General features: G+C 43.3%; 1 protein-coding gene across 1 annotated transcript in view; it reads left to right on the top strand.

The window, feature by feature from the left end:
• Nucleotides 1–22,326, top strand: part of myo10 (myosin X) — a 264,144-nt gene that overhangs the window by 62,147 nt on the left and 179,671 nt on the right. The gene's annotated exons all lie outside the window — the stretch shown is intronic.

The raw sequence follows: 22,326 nt of genomic DNA, 5'->3' as shown, positions 1-22,326 counted from the left end.
CTGCCCCTTCTGTAGAGTTCTGGATGACCAGTCTTGAACATCACAGATCTAGACCTCAGCAAACTGTACATCTAGTTCATCCATAGCTTTTGGTTGCGTATATATAGTATGTTTTCAAAGGCGCACACTGGTCTTGATGAAGTGGGTGTCAACTGCGTTATATTCATTCACATCCAAAGATGAATCTCTGAATATAATTCAGTCCACTGTTTCAAAGCAGTCCTGTACACACTCTTCTGCCTCCCTTGACCATTACTTCAGAGTCCTCGCCACTCTTGATTCTTAATGTACTTTAAAGGGTTTGGAATTCATCCTGGTCAAGATCATTTTGTGGCTCTACTACCTTTAAGTTCACTCCTATATCTCCTTTCTGCCTCAAAGGGCTCATTGATTACCAGCTGTTAATACCTGACGTGTTCTTCCTTTTTATGAGGCAAGTACCCTACTCCTAATGCTAATTCATATCATTATGGTATGAAGTTTCATAATGGTACAATTTATGAATATCCAAGTATATTGCCCTTCAACCTAAGTCACTGACCAGATTTCCTACTATAGTCTATAGAAATTGCTTTGAATAACTAAAACCAAATGCAATCGCTCAACAGTGATTGGGACAGAAATATAAACAGATTTTTGTGAAACAGTAGACAATTTTGCACTCCAGCCTCCTCTTTTCTCAATGGCTCTTAGATGTAAAACCAAACTGCCAATTTGCTCTTGTATTTGGGACTTCAGTTGAAGGCAGCTTCTGCATTTTCCAGAGGACTGTAACATCAGACCATCTGTTTGACATGTCATCTAAATGACAGCAGCTCTGAGAAGTGCCAGACTCTGGTGAACCCACAGCCTTCTGACAAGGGAGTGGTACTCCTCCACAGATGTTTTTATGTAATCAAGACCCTACATGTATTGAGCTGGGTTTGCAAGAGAGACCAGCAACTGACCCAATTTGATATATCAGAACTGCTTGAAGAGTTCATACACTTTGAAAATGTTATCATCCCTAAATGAGGTAAAGGAATTGATTGAATGGTGGCAGAAGCATTGCCAGGAGAATGTAGCAAAACACTTTGAGTCCCTAGATGGTGAAGGTTGGCTTGTATGTTGACAATGAACTATTTTTTAAAAATCCTGTTCCAAGAACTACCTCTTGTATATAACACAAGATGGCAGTTGCTGAAATCTGGAACAGAAAAAAAAGAGCTGACTTTCTCTAGCAACTCTTGAATGTAATCTGTTTTCCATTCCCAGCACTGGACCAGTGATGTGATCTACAGGAAAAGTGTGTGTTGTGGGGGGTAGGGTCTTGTCTTTCACCAGAACCTCCTACAAGCTGTATGATTATGAGCACCCACAGCAGGGAGAGGAGAATAATGGTGGTCAGATTAAAAATGTATTCTGATGATTCTCTTGAGGACTTTCACTTCAATGACTGCATCCAAAGTGAGGCATTGCTTCACCCAACACTGATAATCCTTGCTACCTCATGGCTTTGGAATTTCAAGCAGTAAGTTAACGTGGCACTTTTCAGGTTTAGTAAACTGACATACATCAAGCCACACCAGGTCCTCTTGAAAATGGATGGCATTATTGTGTTTCATTCTCCACTAGATCAGCATCTTGAAGTTCTGTATCAGCAAGTGGACACCTCCCATTACAATGGTATGGATCATGTAGTGGTGTGACTAAAATTTTAGTATGCAAAGGTCTTTGCAAACCAAGGATACTTTTATCGTAGTTTCATGAATTCAAAAGGTATCTGTGCCTTGCCACATCAAGCAATGGCCTACTTTATTTCAAACAGTGATGACTACCCTGACTTATCACTATAGTCAATAGTGGTGTGATGGCTGCACTGAGCTCTAATTTGTGTGGAAAAAAATGACGACACCTCATGGATATTTCCTTCCCAGCACAAAGGAAGCAAATTGTTCTACCAATAAAGGCCAAACAATTGAACACCTGCAGGGCAGACTCCAAGTCACACTATATCCTCACTTGGGGTGGGGGGGGGGGGGAATGCTTCCTTCCTGAGTGACAGCTCATTTCCTCCGTTGATGCCAGTTCCATCACTATTGCAGTCTGGTTTCCATCTGTACAAGGAACTTGGCCATATCGGAAGTGATCTGCTATGCATCAGCAGGGTGAGGTAAAGAAAGGGAGCCAGCCATGATCAACAACTGATAACACCCTGATGATTAAAGAACCATGACTGCCAATGAATCCAGACACCTCTTTAAACTGGCTGTTTTCTCCACACCCTGATGACTGTCTCTGTGCCCCTCTAAGAAGAACACAAAAGCAGAAGCAAGTGTCATAAGCCAAACAAAAAAAAACACCTTCAAGCAGGTGTTAATCAACATCCTTCGTGCATTTCCCACTGTGCCCATCCTTCAAGAGCCTTTGTTTAGCTTGCCATTCCTAAACATGGCTCCCCTCGTGGTTTCAACCAGTTTGAGGAAGGTGGTGGAGGAGACGATGGGGGGGGGGGGGGGGGCACCTGACTGTCCTTGTTCAGACTGCATCCCCTTCTGGGAGCCAGTTGTCTGGGACATCCATGAGGGCACTACTGGAAGACAAATGCCTGAGACTGGACAGTTGAAGTTTGTACACAGGATTTATGGCACATCCCCAGGATGAGGCAGAAGACAGTTTTGTAATCTGCTGGAGGGAAGTTTGTTGTTCACACTTGAGACCTGTGCTGATAGTGTAATCCAGCATCAGGAAGGTAGCAGTTAGCAGCTGATTGTTGGTCAACTGAGCCTGTCTGGCACCCATTGGACAAATGGTAAGACCATAAGATATAGGAGCAGAATTAGGTTACTTGGCACATGAAATCTGCTCCGCCATTTCATCATGGCTGATCCAATTTTTCCTCAATTTTCTGCCTTCTCTCCATATCCTTTCATGCCCTGACCAGTCAAGAATCTATCAACATCTGCCTTTAAATATACATAAAGACTTGACCTTCACTGCTGCCTGTGGCAAAGAATTCCACAGGTTCACCACTCTCTGGCTAAAGAAAGTCGTTCTCTCTGTTCTAAAAGGGTGCCCCTCTATTTTAAGGCTGTGTCCTCTGGTCTTAGACTGTCCCACCATAGGAAACATCCTCTCCACATCCACTCTATCAACCTTTTCAGCAGAGATGCTGGGTAAGATTTGCCTTTGCTATAGTGACAAAGTTCAAAGTAAAAAGTATTATCAGAGTATGTACATGTCATCACATACAATCCTGACATTCTTTTCTGTGGGCATACTTGGCAAATCTATAGAACCGTAACTGTAAACATCAGGGACTGTGAACTGTAACCTATGCAAATGCAGATATAAGAAATAGCAATAAATAATGAACATGAAATAACAATATATCAGAACCCTTAAATGAGTGTAGTTATTCCCTTTTGTTTAAGAGCCTGATGGTTGAGGTCTAGTAACTGTTCTTGATCCTGGTGGTGTGAGTCCTGAGGTATTTTTACTTTCTACCTGGTGGCAACAGTGAGCAAAGAGCATGGCCTGGGTGGTGGTGATCTTTGGATGCAGCTTCTCTATGGCATGTGGGCGTGTTCAGTGGTTGGAAGGTTTTTACCTGTGATGTACTGGGGTGAATTCACTACCTTGTGAAGGATTTTCTGTTCAAAGGCATTGGTGTTTCCATACCAGGCCATGATGTAGCTAGTCAGTACACTTTCCACCACACACCTATAGAAGTTTGCCAAGCTTTTGATGACCTGCTGAACCTCCGCAGACTCCTGAGGAAGTAGAGGTGCTGCCATGCTTTCTTCTCAATAATATTTATATGGTGGGTCCAGGATAGATCTTCTGAGATAGTGACACCCAGATATTTAAAGTTACTGACCCTCTCCACCTCTGATCCTCCAATGATTACTGTGGCTCATGAACCTCTAGTTTCCCTCTCCTGAAGTCTACAATCTGTTTTAGTTTTATTGACATTGAGGGAGAGGTGGTTGTTATTGCACCACTCAGCTAAGTTTTTCAGTCTCCCTCCTGTATGCTGATTCATCACTAGCTCTGTTACAGCCCACAACAATGGTCTTCTTAGCAAACTTGTATATGATGTTGGAAGTTTACTTAGCCACACAGTCATAGGTGTGAAGTGAGTAGAGCAGGGGGCTAAGTACACATCTCTGCTATGCTCCTGTGCTGATGGAGATTGTGGAGGAGATGTTTTTCCCAGTTCAAACTGACTGGGGTCTAGTAGTTGGTAAACCTAGGATACAATTGCACAAATGGATATTGAGGCCCAGGTCTTGGAGTTCACTGATTAGTTTTGAAGGGATGATGCTGTTAAACGCCTGAGCTGTAATTGAAAAAAACATTCTGATGTATGCATCTTTGCTGTCCTGATGTTGTAGCGTTGTTTAAAGAGCCAACAAGATGGCAGTTGCTTCAGTAGGGGAATTGGTGCGGATCCAAATCACCATTCAGACAGGAGCTGATATGCTTCAACACCAATCTCTCAAAACACTTCGCTACTGTGGATGTATGTGCCACTGGATGATAGTCATTTCGCCAGATTACCACGCTCTTGGGTGCCAGTATGATTGAAGGTCGGAACAGGTCTTTAGTACTGGGCCAGATCCTCTGTCCAAACTGTATGCTTTCCCTGGATTCACTCTCTTGAAGGCAGCCTGCACGTCATCTTCAGATACTGAGACCAAAGAATCATCGAGAGACACGGGAGTGCGTGATGGTTCATCCCTGTTCTGGTGGTCAAAGCAAACATAGCAGGCATTGAGCTCATTTGGAAGTAAAGCTCTGCTGTCCCCTATGTTGCAAGAATTAACTTTGTAGGAGGTTATGACATTAAAACCCTGTCACAGCTGTCAAGTCCATTCTACTCCAGAATCTCCAAAGAGATGGCTTTCTGGAGATCATATCTACACCTTTTGTAACATTCTTGATCTCCAGACTTGAATGCCTCTGATCTGGCTCTCAGCAGGCTCTAGATTTCATTGTACATCCAGGGGTTCTGACTGTGGCAAACCCTGAATGATTTTGTGAGGACACACTCATTCATGGCTATTTTAATGAAGTCTATAATGACCCTGGTGTAGTCATTCAGGTCCTCAGATGAGTTCTTGAACACTGTCTTAAGGCAGTCCTGTAACTATTCCTTGGCCTCCCGTTGGTTGTCTTGATCTCTGGAGCCTTACCCTTTAAGCTCTGTCTGTATGCAGGTGGCAGGAGTACAGCTCAAAATGCATTCTTGAAAGGAGCAATAGGTATTCCTTATTGTAGTTGTAGCTGTGGTCTAGTGTGTGGGGACCTTTAGTGCAAGAGGTTATATGCTGGTGATAATTGGGTAGGGTTTTCAAACAGGCCTGATTAAAGTTGCCGATTATAATTTGAAATGTGTTGGGATGCAAATGAGACTTTGTCAATGCTTTACTAAGAATATCTTGTCTAGGCAGAATCAATGAATGTGTTATAAACTGAGCAAGACAGAGATTCAATGGTTTTGGGGGTCAGGCAGTATTTAAGGGGGATAGGTCCCCATAGCCTGCTGGCATGTACCCCAGAATTTTAAAATAAGTAATGAGATTGCTGTGTCTTTTGTGTCCTCGCTAGCAACAGAACTGGTTCTAGCTGATAGAAGACTAGGAAATATTGCGCTTTATTCAAGAAGATAAATGGGAATAATCCAAGTACTTATAGGCCAGTAAGCCTTGCGTCAGTGGTAAGAAAGCTATTGGAGAGGATACTACAAGTTAAGAGTCGTGACCTTTTGAAAAGGCACGGCCTTCTCAGGGAGAGTCATAATGGCTTTGTGTGAGCAAACTCGTACCTTACAACACACACAACACGCTGGAGGAACTCAGCAGGTCGGACAGCATCAGTGGAAACGAGCAGTCAACGTTTCGGGCCGAGACCCTTCATCAGGACTTACAAACTTGACTAAACATTTTGGGAAGTGTGATAAAGGTTCTTGATGAGGGCAAGGTCATGGATGTTACCTACACAAATTTTAATGAGGCATTTGGTTGGGATGATTCGGAAGATAAAGATGCAAGGCATTCAGGGTGAAAGTTTGGATTCAGAAGTGGCTTGCTCATAGAAGAAAGTGAAAGTGGAAGGCTGTTATTCTGGCTGAAAGTCTGATCAGTGGAATTCTAAAAGTACTGCTGCTAAGACCTCTGATAGATTATTTATCTCAAAGGAAATTACAGTGCCACTATAGCGTTACAAATGCACAGATATAAATATTAGAAGAGAAGTAGAAAGAATAAAAACAGAAGGGATTCGTCACTTTCCCAGCTATAGGTTGACTCATTATATAACCGATGGTAAGAAGAACCTGTGTTGGAGCAACACAGTTGTCTTGGTGGATTACTAAAAATGCTCCTCTGTTCAGCCAAGGTGGCATGCAGAGGGTGAGAAATATTGTCCAGAATTGGCGGGATTTTCTTCTGGGTCCTTTGTTCTACCACGGCCTCCAGTGTGTCCAGTTTGACTCCTATAACAGAGCCTGTGTTTCTAGACAGTTTATTGATCCTGTTGGCATCATTTATGTTGATGTCATTTCCCAGCGCACCACTGCATAGAAGATGGTACTGGCGACATCAGACTGGCAGAACGTGTGAAGGAGAAGCCTGCATATTCCGAAAGCCCTCAGTCTCCTCGGGAAGTAGAGATGACTCTGGCCCTTCTTGTACACAGCCTCTGTGTTGGTGCTCCACTCAAGTCTGTCATCCAGGTGCACCCCCAGGTACTTGTAGGTCCTCATGACATCCATGTCCTCGCTATCAATAGTAACAGGGAGCAGTGCAGGCTTAGTCTTCCTGAAGCCCATCGCCATCTCCTTTGCCTTACTGATCTTGCAGATGATTCAGCTTGCACCATTTGACAAAGTCCTCCCATCCTTCCTTTATACACCCAACTATTGCTGAGTCATCACAAAATTTCTGCAGATGAAATAACTGTTGTATCTAAGGTCTGAGGTATACAGGTTAAACAGGAAGGGAGATAATATAGTCCTTTGTGGAGCCCCAGTGCTGCTTTGAGCCAGGTTTGATGCACATCTCTGAAGCTGCACAAGCTGTGCTCTGCCAGTCAGGTAGTCCATTATCCAAGGTACAATGGAAGTGTCAACCTGCATTGAACAGAGCTTTTCCCCCAGCAGTGAGGGCTGTATGGTATTGAAGGTACTTGAGAAATCAAAAAACATCTCCTCGCAGTGCTGCCCCGCTTACCCAAATGGGAGCAGGTTCTGTTCAGCAGATAGATGACAACATTGCCGACTGCAATGTGCTCTTGGTAGGAAAACTACAGGGGATCAAGGATTGATCTAGTCAGGGGGCTGGAAATGAGCCAGGACCAGCGTCTCTAGGGTCTTCAGGATACGATAGGGTCTTTTAAGAGACTTTTGGACAGGTACATGGAGCTTATAAAAATAGAGGGCTATAGGTAAGCCTAGTAATTTCTAAGGTTGGGACATGTTTGGCACAACTGTGGGCTGAAGGGCCTGTACTGTGCTGTAGGTTTTCTATGTTCAGGATGCGTGCAGTCAGGGCCACAGGATATAGGTATTCAAGACTTTCAGTTAGCCCTTTTTGAGTAACATGTACAACACTCTGGAGGAACTCAGCAGGTCGGGCAGCATCTGTGGAAACAAGCAGTCAAAGTTTCAGGCCGAGACCCTTCATCAGGACTGAAGAGGGAGGGGGCAGGGGCCCTATAAAGAAGGTGGGGGGAGGGTGGGAAGGAGAAGGCTGGTAGGTGCCAGGTGAAAAACCAGTAAGAGGAAAGATCAAGGGATGGGGGAGGGGATAGGCAGGAAAGGTGAAGGAGGAATGTAAGGGGAAAGCACTGTGTAGTAGAAGAAGTCAGAATCATGAGAGAGGTGATAGGCAGCTGGAGGAGGAGGCAGAGTGAAACTGGGATGGGGGAAGGGAGAGGGAGGGAATTACTGGAAGTTGGAGAATTCAATGTTCATGCCAAGGGGCTGGAGACTACCCAGACGGTATATGAGGTGTTGCTCCTCCAACCTGAGTTTGGCCTCATCATGGCGGTAGAGGGGGCCATGTATGGACATATCCGAATGGGAATGTGAAGGAGAATTGAAGTGGGTGGCAACCGGGAGATCCTGTCTGTTGTGGCGGAAGGAACGGAGGTGCTCGACGAAGCGGTCCCCCAATCTGCGTCGGGTCTCGCCAATGTAGAGGAGGCCGTGCACCGGATGCAATGGATGACCCCAACAGACTCTCAAGTGAAGTGTTGCCTCACCTAGAAGGACTGTTTGGGGCCCTGAATGGTGGTAAGAGAGGAGGTGTAGGGACAGGTGTAGCACTTACAAGAGCTTTTTGAGTACTGGGACCACACATGTTTTTCACACAGTCGGGACCCTTTCCAGGCTGAGACTCAGATTGAAAATGTGCTGGAGACTCCACACGGCTGCTCAGCACATTCCTGCAGGACCGTGGGGTTCACAGCATCCAGTCCCAATGCTTTGTAGATGGGTGGAGAAGCAAGTTTGCAGGTGACATGAAGATTGGTGTAGTTAGAGACAGTATAAGGGACTGTCAAAGAATACATTAGGATATACACTCAGTGGCTAGTTTGTTAGGCATCTTCTGTACCTAATAAAGTGGCCACTGAGTATGCCCATTGTCTTTGCCTGTGGTGCTCATCCAATTCAAGGTTGATGTTTTGTGCATTCTGTTGTAACATGTAGTTATTTATGTTACAGTTGCCTTCTTGTTACCTTAAACCAGTCTGGCCATTCTCTGACCTCCCCACATTGACGAGATGTTTTCTTCTATAGAACTGCCTTTCACTTGATCTTTTTTTGTTATTTGCACCCTTCTCTATCAACTCTAGAGATTGTTGTACATGAAAATCCTAGGAGATCAGTTTTCTGAGATATTTAAATCACCCCATCTGGCACCAACAATTATTCCATGTTTAGAGTCATTTAGATCAAATTGCTTCCACCTTCTGATGTTTGCTCTAACAAGTGAACCTCTTAACCACTGCTACATGCTTTTATTATACATTGTGTTGTTGCCATGTGATTAGCTGATTAGTTAATTGCATTAATAAGCAAATACCTATACCTAATCTCTTAACCCCATTCTCCTGCCTTCTCCCCATAACCTTTCATGTCCTGATTAATCAAGAACCTATCAACCTCTGCCATAAATACACCCAAAGACCAAGTCTCCCAAGCCCCCTGTGGCAATAGATTCCATATATTAACTCTTTGGCTTAAGTTCCTCCTTGTCTCCATTCTGAAAGGACATCCCTCTGTTCTGAGACCCTTGGTCCTAGATTCTCCCACCACAGGAGGCATCCTCTCCATATCCACTCTATCTAGGCCAGGAGTTCCCAACATTTATTAAGCCATGGCCCCCTACAGTTAAGCAAAGGTTTGGGAACCCCTCATCTAGACCTTACAACATTCAATAGGTTTCAATAAGAACCCCCCCCCCCCGCCCCCACCTTCTTCTAACTTCCAATGAGTGAAGGCCCAGAGCCATCAATCACTCCTCATATGATAAACCTTTCATTCCCGGAATGATTCTCATGAGCAGTCTTCCCTCTAAGGTGTGTGTGCATGCACAGATCCTTTGCTACTAGCACACAAAGGAATTTAAACTGCACACAAAGGTTGTCGCCTTCTACCTCGTTGGCATGTTGAGTGTATTTCACAATCATACAATCACATTTCCTTTTCCAGTGTCTGATGTTGCCAACGTGAAGTTTGTGATGATTTGTGTGCAGATTTTAAAACTGGCTTACTTAACTTTTTATTGAAGAAATTATTCAGTTCACACATGTTGTTGTCACTTGGAAAAAAGCTGCACAGCACACGGTCATTACAAAGTGGAGGGAACTTTGCTCATGAACCTCCCATGAAACTCTCCATTGTCAAAGGAAGGGGCCCAAAAAACTTATGAATACTTCAAGTGAGAAATCCTTGCTTTTATATTCTTGTCCTCTCAAAATGTATGCTAACATTGCATTTGCCTTCCTCACTATTGACTCAGTCTGCAAATTAACCTTTAGGGAATCCTGCACGAGGACTCCCATGTCCCCTTTGCAACTTGGATTTTTGAATTTTCTCTCCTTTAGAAAATAGTCTATGCCCTTATTCTTCCTACCAAAGTGCATGACGACACACTTCCCGACACTGTATTCCCTGTGCCACTTCTTTGCCCATTCTACTAATCTCTCCAAGTTCTTCTGCAGTCTCCCTGCTTCCTCAACACCACCTGCCCCTCTTTATATTGTCAGCAAACATGGCCACAAAATTATCAATTCCGTCATCCAAATCACTGACGTACAACGTAAAAAGCAGCGGTTCTAACACCACTCACTAGTCACTGGCAGCCAATCAGAAATATCTCAATTTACCTCCCTGCCAATCCTCTATCCTTGCTGGTATCTTTCCTGTAATACCATAGGCTCGTAGCTTGTTAAGCCACCTCATGTGCAGCACCTTGTCAAAGGCCTTCTGAAAATCCAAGTACACAACATCTGCCATTTCTCCTTTGTCTATCCTGCTTGTTACTTCTTCAAAGAATTCTAATAGATTTGTCAGACAAGATTTCCTGTGAGGAAACCATGCTGACTTTGGCCTGTTTTATCATGTGCCTCCAAGTACCTTGAGACCTCATTCTTACTAATCGACTCCAACATCATCCCAACCACGGTCAGGCTAACTGGCCTATAATTTATTTTCTTCTATCTCCTTCCGTTCTTGAAGAGTGAAGTGACATTTGCAATCTTCCTGTCCAGAGAGTACCTTGCCAAAGAGTCTAGTGATTCTTGAAGGATTACTATTGCCTCCACAATCTATTCAGCTACCTATTTCAGAAAATTGGGTGTAGTCCATTTAGTCCAGGTGACTTACCTACCTTCAGACCTTTCAGTTTCCTAAGCACCATTTCCAAAGCCATCATAAGCTTTTATGTTGGCTTTGACTTCCCTTGTCAGCCATAGTTATGTCATCCTGTCTTTAGAATGCTTCCTCTTCTTTGGGATGTATCTATCCTATGCCTTTTGAGTTGCTCCCAGAAACTCTAGTCATTGCTCTTTCATGCCTCTGTAATTTGCTTTACTCTATAATACTGATACATCTGACTTTAGCTTCTCCCTCAAATTACAGGTCGAATTCTGTCATATTATGATCACTGCTTACTAAGGTTTCCTTTACTTTAATTAAAATTGGTTCATTGCACAATGGTAGGCCATCGGGAAACAGGGAGGACTAGAATTTAAAAGCAAGGATGTAATGTTGAAACTTTATAAAGCACTGGTAAGGACTGACTTGTAGTATTGTGAGCAAACATGAGGAAATCTGCAGATGCTGGAAATTCAAACAACACATAAAATGCTGGTAGAACACAGCATTTTGTGTGTGTTGTTGGAGTATTGTGAGCAGTTTTGGGCCCCTAATCTTAGAAGGGATATGTTGAAATTGCAGAAGGTTCAAAGGGTGTTCACGAAAATGATTCCAGGATTGAATGGCTTGTTATATGAAGAGCATTTAATGGCTCTGGGCCTGTATCACTAGAATTCAGCAGAATGAGGGGTGAGCTCATTGAAGCCCCTCGAATGGTGAAAGGCCTTGATAGAGTGAACGTGGAGAGGATATTTCCTATGGTGGGACAGTTAAGGCCAGAGGACACAAACTTGGAATAGAGAGGCCTCCATTTTGAACGAAGATGAGGAATTTATTTAGCCAGAAAATGGTGAATCTGTGGAATTTTTTGCTGCAGGCAGTTGTCGAGGCCAAGTCCTTAATATATGTAAGGCAGAGGTTGATTTATTCTTAATTGTCAAGCCATGAAGAGAAAACAAAAGATTGGGGCAGAGGGGAAAATTGGACCAGCCATGATGAAATGGGTGAGCAGGCTAGGTGGGCCAAATGGCCTAATTCTGCTCCTATATCTTCTGGTCTATGGTCTTATCAGGACTAGTCAAGTTCCTCCAACATTTTGTGTGTGCTCCCTCTCTCTTACTTTCTGCTTTTAGTGATAGTCTTTTCTTCCTAGTCTTGCGTGTTTTTGATGTCAATCATTTACAACACCGGAGGAATGGGTACCATATACAGTGATTGTTTTTTGTATGTGTAGGTATTTTCTGATTTTATAGACATCAATAAAAATATAACCCATTCATTGCCCCCAGGAATAGTTTATTGATTTACACTACGTCCACACTAGACCGGATAATTTTGAAAATGCCGGTTTCGCATAAAAACGATAGGCATCCACACTATGTGCTTTTAAAAATATCTCTATCCACATTGAAATGGAGACTTTGGTGAATCTCCTCCTCCTGTGCATGCGCAGGACACATCTACCGAAAACAAGCAACATGTTTGGTGTCAAATCTCGCCATAAAAGTGCCCGTTTGTGTAGTTACAGACTAGAAAAACTTAAAACGACGGACAGCTGTTGGCTTTTGTGCAGGAGAACTTAAAAGTAAAAAAAAACAAATACTGGAGCGTACAGAAGCAACCAACAGGGAGTTCACAGACAGATTGACCTGGCCGACGATGAACATTGGAAAAACTAACTAACTCTGTTGCATTAATAAAGCACCTTGTTAAATGTATAAAACATGTCTGCATCAGTGTTATCTTGTATTTCCATACAATGTTACATTAGGCTGTTACACATCTATTGTCAGAGAAGTACTTGCATAAATAGGTAAACCACCTTCATACGAGCAAGGACAGAAAACAGGGCAAAGTGAGTATACTTATTTATTCAGTAAGTTATGGGTCAAAGTATTTGGTGAGTACATTTCTAACTCTTCTGGCGTCAGTCTCATTGCTGTCTGTTCTGAAATTGTTAGGTTGTGTTCAAGAAAACAATGAAATGGCGCGCTGCCGTCTGACAGCGTTTTCAGAAGTCTCCAGTTACCCCGTCCACACTGCTCCGGCGTTTTCAGAAATACACACTTTGGAGAGTGTTTCTGAAAAGCTCCAGTTTCGGGGGACGAAAACACCGTTTTAGTGTGGACGAAGGGTAAAAATGAAGAGAAAAAGCTTCAGTTACGGATTTATCCGGTGTAGTGTGGATGTAGCCTTAGTTTACTGAATAGTTTACTTGTTATTGATTCTTAAGGTTTTAAGTGATTGAGAATTCTTTGTGATTCAGGATTCAAATGTATTCCAATGAAGTGTGAAGTGGAAAGAACTGCATTCATGGGACAAAGCTGTGTAGATCACATATGTTGGCTTTAGTGTCTGTTAGCATCTGTGTCAAGTGGCCTACAATAGGATAAGACTTAACAGATGTAATTCATCTGTAGTTAGTCATGTGCATAGTTCAAAATTTCTTCAATCTTTCTAAATGGAGAAGTTCCTTTGAAAAGATGAGTTCAGAGGCTCATTTTTTAAGAAATTATGGGAGGACAATGGGATTTTGCCAAAGGTGAGAACAATTAGCAGTTCCTCTGAAATTTAGCACAGTGGAGAAGAGGAAGATGGAGTGTAAAACTGGCTGCTGTTTTGTACTCCTGCTCAGTGTTAAGGATTTGCATTTGATCTAGTTATTCTGGGCTATTTGTGTATAATATAGTAGGAAATTTGTTCAATGACTTGGGTTGAAATGTAGAATGTGGTTAGGTGTTTATGTATTGTGCTGTTGTGAAATTTCTGATGAGAAGCTGCATGACTCCTGTCCACTACCTTTCTTAATATTTTGGTTTCAACAAATGGAATTATAAAATATGAATACAATTAAGTTTAAATGTTTATAATGTAGCTCTACTTGCTGCACCATCCACCATCTCAACTGCTTCACCTTTTTACTGAGATTTTGGCTATGTCTTCTTTGGTAAATAGACTTTTTAAAACAATGTTAACTTCCGTCCCAAAGTATAAATTACCAGTTTGGTCTGCACCATCCATTGCTATCTGTTTATTATGTATGGGCACATGGAAGACTTCTGGGTTCCCTGCATGTGTTAGCTGTTAATTGATTCAGGAGTGGAGAGAGTGAGCAGTTTCAGGTTCCTGGGTGTCAAGATCTCCGAGGATCTAACCTGATTCCAACAGTTCAATGTAGTTATAAAGAAGGCAAGACAGTGGCTACACTTTGTTAGGAGTATGAAGAGATTTGGCATGTCAACAAATAATCAAAAACTTTGTACTGTGGAGACCATTCTGACAGGCTGCATCACTGTCTGGTATGGGGGGGGCTACTGCACAGCACTGAAAGAAGCTGCAGAGGGTTGTAAATCTAGTTAACTCCATCTTGGGTACTAGCCTACAAAGTACCCAGGACATCTTCAGGGAGCGGTGTCGCAGGAAGGCAGCATCCATTATTAAAGACCTCCAGCACCCAGACAATGCCCTTGTCTCACTGTTACCATCAGGTGGGAGATACAGAAACCTGAAGGCACACACTCAGTGATTCAGGAACAGCTTCTTCCCCTCTGTCATCTAATTCCTAAATGGACATTGAACCCTTGGACACTACCTCACTTTTTATAGTGTACAGTATTTCTGTTTTTGCATGTTTTTAAAACTATTCAATATATGTATACTGTAACTGATTTACTTTTTTACTATTTTTGTTTTATTATTATATTTTTCTCTGCTAGTGTGTGTGTGTATATACACGTACCTACCTACTGAGGCAATAAGCAAATTTCAGTGGGTCCAGATCCTTGCTGAGATGGGTTGACTCTAGCCATGACTAGTATCTCAAAGCACTTCACTGTAGATGTCAGTACTACTGGACGATGGTCGTTAGGTCAGCTCACCCTGCTCTTCCTGGGCTCTGCTATACTAGTTACCTACAGTGTTAGCTGCAGTGGGATCTTCTGACTGCAGCAATGAGAGATTGTAAATGACTATGAACGTGTTGGCGCAGATCTTCAGAGCACTACCAGGTACACCAATGGAGCATGTCCCTTTGAGGGTTCATCCTCTTGATGAAAGACGTTCTGACGTCGGTCTCCAAGACAGGCATCACACGGTTACTGAATGCTGCAAGCCGTAGTTTTGTACTCCCTTTCAAAGTGTGTATAAAAGATATTGAGCTCATCTGGAGTGAAGCATCACTGCCATTCGTGAGTTAGGTTTCACTTTGTAGGGAGTAATAGTCTGCAAACCCTGCCAGAGTTGACGTGCATCAGACTCTGCCTCCAACTTCACTCAGATTGTTCTTTTGCTCTCAAGATAGCCCACTGTAAGTTGTACCTGGCCTTCTTTTATAGTCCTGGATCATCAGACTTGAATGCCACAGATCTACCCCTCGGCAGAATGTGAATCTCCTGGTTCATCCATGGTTTTTGATTCATAGGCATACACTCATGGACACAGGTTTTGATGAAGTCAATAACAACTGTGGAACAAGTGATATGAGGGTGATAATTAAGTAGGGACTTGTTCAAGCTGGCCTGGTTAAAACCCCACAAGATGATGGGAAAGGCACCAGCGTGTGTTGTTTCACGTCTGTTGATTATGTCGTTCAGTTTGTCTGGAGCAAGGGTCCCCAACCTTTTTCATACTGTTAACCAAGGGGTTTGTGGACCCCCACATTTGGGAACCCCTAGTCCAGAGCCTGTTTGCTATGGCCTGAGGTGGATGTACACCACTACCAAGATGATAGTTGAAAACTCCCATAGCAGGTAAGGTGCACGACAGTTGATTGCTAGATGTTCCAGGTCAAGTAAGCAGGACTGGGACAAACACCACATTTCTGCACCATGAGGAGTTAATCATAAAGCATACTCTGCCTTTGAAAGAATCAGCTGTCCTATTTTGCCGATGAATTGGGACACCAAGTTTTCTACATTCAACCTTATTATCATTTTAATTATCAACACTGAAGCTGTTTGTCACTTGGTTTGTTCCTGTTTTATCATACTTTATATGTTTACCACTCAGCAACATTCTGCTTTCACTCCCCAAACTTTCCCAGCTATGTTCCTCACACAGGGGATCTATCTGAACCTCTCTTCTTTGAAGGTCACTCATTATTTTGTTGTGGTCTTTTCCAGCCTATCTCTAAAACTAATGAATACAGGCCAGATGTCCTAGTCGTGCTGTGTCACTGATCTCTGGTGTCTCATTTAGATTCCAGTGTATTTGCCCTGTGTAAATCCTTCTGTTCCTAGGTCTGCCATGTATGGAACATTTATTAAACTAAAGAATGGCCTCAATTTCCAGTTTTACCCTAATGTGAAGTTTTTAATATCAGGGAATTTGGCTTTTGCAAAGGCATACTGAACTAGATTTTTGCTGAAGCCTAGATTCTCATCACAATTGTACATGTTTCCATGAATGGATGGTACAGTATTTTAAGCTTGCATGAAAGAAATGTCTGTAATACTCAAGACTTATAATCTGACTGTTCTTAACATTGCCAATATTACGCAAACACGAGGAAATCTGCAGATGCTGGAAATTCAAGCAACACACACAAAATGCTGGTGGAACATAGCAGGCCAGGCAGTCCCACCACCCCACTCGGGATAGGGTTCCCCTTGTCCTCACCTACCTCCCCACCAGCCTCCGGGTCCAACATATAATTCTCCGTAACTTCCGCCACCTCCAACAGGATGCCACCACCAAGCACATCTCCCCTCCCCCCACCACTTTCTGCTTTCCGCAGGGATCCTTGTCCCAAGCGACTCCCTTGTCCATTCATCCCCCATCCCTTCCCACCAATCTCCCTGTCTGTGATATACTGCATCTTGTACTCCCGGTGTGGCCCTCTATATATTGGTGAGACCCGACGCAGACTGGGAGACCGTTTCGCTGAACACCTACGCTCGGTCTGCCAGAGAAAGCAGGATCTCCCAGTGGCCACACATTTTAATTCCACGTCCCATTCCCATTCTGATATGTCTATCCATGGCCTCCTCTAGTGTCAAGATGAAGCCACACTCAGGTTGGAGAAACAACACCTTATATACCGGCTGGGTAGCCTCCAACCTGATGGCATGAACATTGATTTCTCCAACTTCCATTAATGCCCCTCCTCACCTTCTTACCCCATCCCTTATTTATTATTTCCCCCTTTTTTCTTTTCTTTTTTTTCTCTCTCTCTGTCCCTCTCAAAATTACTCCTTGCCTGTTCTCCATCCCCCTCTGGTGCTCTCCTCCCCCTTTCTTTCTCCCTAGGCCTCCCGTCCAATCATCCTCTTCCTTCTCCAGCTGTGTATCCCTTTTGCCAATCAACTTCCCAGCTCTTAGCTTCATCCCTCCCCCTCCTGTCTTCTCTTATCATTTCAGATCTCTCCCTCCCCCTCCCACTTTCAAATCTCTTACTATCTCTTCTTTTAGTTAGTCCTGACGAAGGGTCTCGACCGGAAACATTGACTGTACTATAGATGCTGCCTGGCCTGCTGCGTTCCACCAGCATTTTGTGTGTTTTGCCAAGATTAGATTAGATTCAACTTTATTGTCATTGCGCCGAGTACAGATGTTGTTCGTCCTTTGGAGTCGAAGACGACCACGACTTATGTCAGGTGGAGGGTTTGTGACTGTGGGTCCGGAGGTGACTGGGCCCTGAAAGCTCGCCCACACGAGGGTAGGTGCTGCAGTGGAAGTGGAGGTAGCTCGAGCAGATACAAAGCCAGTGAAATGCAATTAGCATCTAACCAGAAGTGCAAAAGAATAATGTTATTTACAAAATAACTGCAAATAAAAGTAAGTGCTACAGCACACAAATATAAAAGTACTGAGACAGTACAATATGGGTGCAATACTGTTTAGCGCTGTGGTGTGAGGTTCAGCAGGGTCACAGCCTCAGGGAAGAAGCTCTTCCTGTGCCTGCTGGTGTGGGAGCGGAGGCTCCTGTAGTGCCTACTGGATGAGAGGAGAGTAAAAAGTCCATGGTTGGGGTGAGATGCATCCTTTCACCCTGCCCAGGCAGCGTTTATGGTAGATCTCCTCAATGGTGGGCAATTGGGTGCTGATAAACTGCTGGGCAGCTTTCACCACCCGCTGGAGTGCTTTATGGTCCGATACGGGACAGTTGCCATACCACACTGAGATGCAGTTGGTGAGTATGCTCTCAATGGTACAGCGGTAAAAGTCCACCAGTATCCTGGGACAGAGGTGAGCTTTCTTGAAGGTCCGCAGGAAATAAATGCGCTGTTGTGCCTTTTTGATCAGGATGGAGGAGTTCAGGGACCAGGTGAGATCCTCGGAAATGTGGACACCAAGGAATTTGAAGCTTGATACACGCTCCACTGATGTAGATGGGGACGTGAGTGTGGCTGCTAGCATGCCTGAAGTCCACAAATTATTTCCTTGGTCTTCTGGGTGTTAGGGGCCAGGTTGTTGTTGGCACACCACGCGGCCGGATGCTGGACCTCGTCCCTGTAGCCCGTCTCGTCATCACCTCTGATCAGGCCAATCACTGTGGTGTCATCTGCGAACTTGATTATGGAATTAGAACCATGTACAGGAACGCAGCCACAGGTGAAAAGGGAGTACAGAAGAGGGTTCAGCACACAGCCTTGAGGCACGCTGGTGTTCAGGGTGAGAGTGGAGGAGGAGAGGTTGTCTCACTTAACAGATTGGGGTCTGTTAGTCAGAAAGTCCAAGATCCAATTGCAGAGGGATGAGCTGATACCAAGCTGGCGAAGTTTGGTGATCAGCTTGGAGGGGGTCACAGTTTTGAATGCCGAACTAAAGTCAATGAACAACATTCTGACGTAAGAGTTGGGGCTGTCCAGGTGGGTCAGGGCAGAGTGAAGTGCCGTGGAGATGACATCCTCTGTTGACCTGTTGGTGCGATAGGCAAATTGATGGGGGTCCAGGGTAGTGGGCAGACAGGATTTCAGATGTGATAGAACCAGTCTCTCAAAGCACTTTGTAATGGTGGGGGTGAGTACAACTGGGCGGAAGTCATTCAGGCCCGTGGCAGTGGAATGCTTCGACACTGGCACGCTGGTGGTGATCATGAAGCTTGTGGGGACGAATGCCTGGGCCAAGGACAGATTGAAAATGTCCATGAAGACCCCGGCCAACTGCCCTGCATAGATTCTGAGTACTCGGCCAGGTATTCCATCCGGACCAGCTGCCTTCCGTACATTCACCCTGCTCAGGGTGGCACAAACATCGGAGGTGGAAAGTGAGAGAGACAGTTCACCAGGTGGGAGATCCGCTTTGAGGGTGAACTCCCTGTTCTCTCAGTCAAAGCGAGCATAGAGGTAATTGAGCTCATCAGGGAGGGAAGCAGAGCTGGAAGGGGGCAGAGTACTAGATGGTTTGAAGTCCGTAATGATCTGTATGCCATGCCATATGCGCCGGGAATCCAAGGAGTTGAAATGCTCCTCGATTCTCTGTTTGTATGTATGTTTAGCCTGAGAGATTCCCCCCCTCAGGTTGGCCCTGGCTGAGCTGTAAGCCTCTGGGTCTCCAGACCTGAAGGCTGATTCTCTGACTTTGAGCAAGAGGCGAATCTCTCTGTTCATCCATGGTTTCTGATTGAGGAAAACTTTATTTGTTTTTGTGATGTCACTCTATCTGCACACTTGTTGATGTGCTCAAGGACAGAGTTGGTATATAATATCTTAGGTTTATAATTAACCCAATTTAAATACGTAACTGGAAATGTCTAAGAAATTTTTGCTAAATCATTTGGCTTTATCAATATAGAGCAGTCATTTTCCAAAGTTGTTTTAAAGCCTTGAAATAAAAATACTTTTTGGTTCTCTATGTACTTACTGGGGCCCTGAGCTCCTAAGTGGACCATAGGCCTCCAGTATCCATCGTCCTCTGAAGTCAATGGTATGGTTAGAGTTCATCAACACTTCTGCCATCCATCGCTTCTACTGTACAGGGGGATTGGCCTATATAGCTTTACCAGAGCCCTGCTGGCTGTGCTTGCCCATTTTCCACCTCACATGGCGGGGACATAGGATTGGACTTTGAGAAGCTAATTCTCTAGCATGACTTTTCGCTTTTTAAAAAAAGAACAGTTGCAATTCATTTTTAAGAGCTTAATTGAAGGCTCCCAGACAGGAGTAATCTGCAGAATCTCACCTGGGTGATTAATTCCATGCAGGGTAGGTGTTTTAAATGTTCAATTTTTCACATTGCTTGGCCTCTTGGACAGGTTTGCATGATTGATGTTGAGGAAAGTAGGAGTGAAACTGATCAGTGAATCCAGTGGAAATTCTAGTAGGATCTATAAAGAAAATTCTTTTATAAATGTCCAGTGTTGTTTAATTTTCAACTGTTTGTAGTGCATGAAAAGTCACTAATGTTATAAAATTGTTAGATTAGTGGTGTTCATTTTTTAAAAAAAACATTTGCTCCCAAGCTGTTCCATTCTCTGAGAGTTCTGTGTCCAGTGACCCTGTAACAGTGGCCCTCTATCGTGGACCTGTACTCTTCCAGGTTGAAGAAGAGGGCGGGGAACATTATAAAGGACTCCTCCCATCCTGCGTACGGACTGTTTGATCTGCTTCCGTCTGGTAGGCGCTTCAGATCCCTCCAGACTAAGACTAATAGACACTGGAGAAGTTTTTTCCCTACTGCAGTCACTTTGCTGTACAGTTAACTGCCAGTAGTGCAGTAGTGCAATCCAAGTAATAGTTAGCCAGCAGTTAACTGTCGGCTAACTATTACTTGGATTGCACTACCTGTATGTATAATCTATATTTTCATTTATATTTATCATTATTATTGTTATGAGCAGAGAGACAACATCTGCCGGAAGTAAATTCCTTGTATGTGCATAGGTACTTGGCGATTAAAGTCTGATTCTGATTCTGATAGATGAGGAATAATCGGAACCACCACTATTGTATAACAATTGTTATTTGGTATTTAAGAGTTCAAATCTTTGATTGGATTGGCTACATTTTAAGCAACATAATGACTGCAGTAAACCAATGGAAGAGGTACAGCGGATTGACATAATGACAAAACGTTGCTAAAGTCCAAGTTCGGTGAGAGTCAGTTGTACAGCACAAACAAGCATTTCAGCCCACCATGTCCACAAGGACCATTTTAACTGCATCTGTCTAAATACACTCAAACACTGCAATTTTTATATCATTCTACCACTGCCTCTGGCACTCCAGATGTCCCATACTGTTTAAACTTAGATATTCTTTCATTATTGATTCCTTACAAACTGGAAAAACTTGAAATAAGCTGCCAATTAGAATGTATCATCTTGAGTGAGAGCAGACACGCTGAAGTGCAAGATCTTAACTCTCTCCATTGAATTCCATCTAAATTTCTGTGGAGATGTGACTACAAAATGTACTTTGACCCAAAGATAATCTTTAAGGTTAACTGAAGATAAATTGATTAACTGGTAGGCAGTTGTTTACTCTAAACATGTATAGCTAAATGATATTCATAAACTGTTTAAGAGGCAGGATGTTCAAGCGTTTAATATAAAATATCAGCCATTGGTTGTGAAAGTCATGAGTGATTTGCAGTTCATTGTCATGTGCAGATACAATGAAAAGCTTGCAGCTCCATCACAGACAAGTAACTGCAGACAAAACAATATAGATTATGTGCAATGAAGAGAGGGGAAATAAGACATTCCTGCCAAAAACTTGACCTTCATCAGCTACAAGTCACTGGTGAATCACTTCAGTTAGAGATTTCCTTTGGAAGAGAAACACCATTTTATGAGTGGGCATTGTGCTTGGTAAACATACTTGTTGAGAGTGAAACTTAAACTGAAATTATTGGCATATTATTGAGGCTAAGTATTTATTATGCACTGTTTTCAGAGGAGTACACTAATGCACAGGAAAGTCGTGGGCTGGTTTTGTATCTGGTCACCAAAAATAAAACTTGAAGCAATAAGCACTAATTAATATAGTACCCTATACACAACATTCTTTAATTGAGTATCTGAATTGGGAGCAGGAGTAGGCCACTCAGCCTCTCAAGCCAATTAATGAGAGCTCAGCTGATCTGTCTGTAAGCTCCACTCTACATTCCTGCAGTAAATTTTCACTTCCTTAATTTATGTTTCTGCCTTAATAATATTCCAAGACTGTTTCCATCACTCTTCAACGAAGACAATTGCAAAAATTTGTGACCCTTGAAGAGAAAACATTTTGCTTTATTTATCTTAAATGAACAATAATACCTTATTTTGAAATGGTGACCTCCCCCCCCCCCAAAAAAAACTCTGGATTCTCTCAAGAGGAAACTACTTCTGCACATCCACTCCATCCAAGTCCCGCAGCATCTTATACATTTCGATTGAGTCTCCTCTCATTCTTCTGAACCATATCAGATACAAGGCTAGCCCTTCCCCATTAGATGAGCTGCACATTCCAATTATTAGTCCAGAAATCTTTAGCTGCTTTCAGTGTCTCTTCTGTTTTCCTTAAATTAGAAGACAA

Source organism: Hemitrygon akajei, chromosome 20 (genome assembly GCF_048418815.1).
Source record: "Hemitrygon akajei chromosome 20, sHemAka1.3, whole genome shotgun sequence".
Lineage (NCBI taxonomy): Eukaryota > Metazoa > Chordata > Chondrichthyes > Myliobatiformes > Dasyatidae > Hemitrygon > Hemitrygon akajei.
Note: the sequence above shows the minus strand (reverse complement) of the source record. Positions and strands in the feature narration are given on the sequence as shown.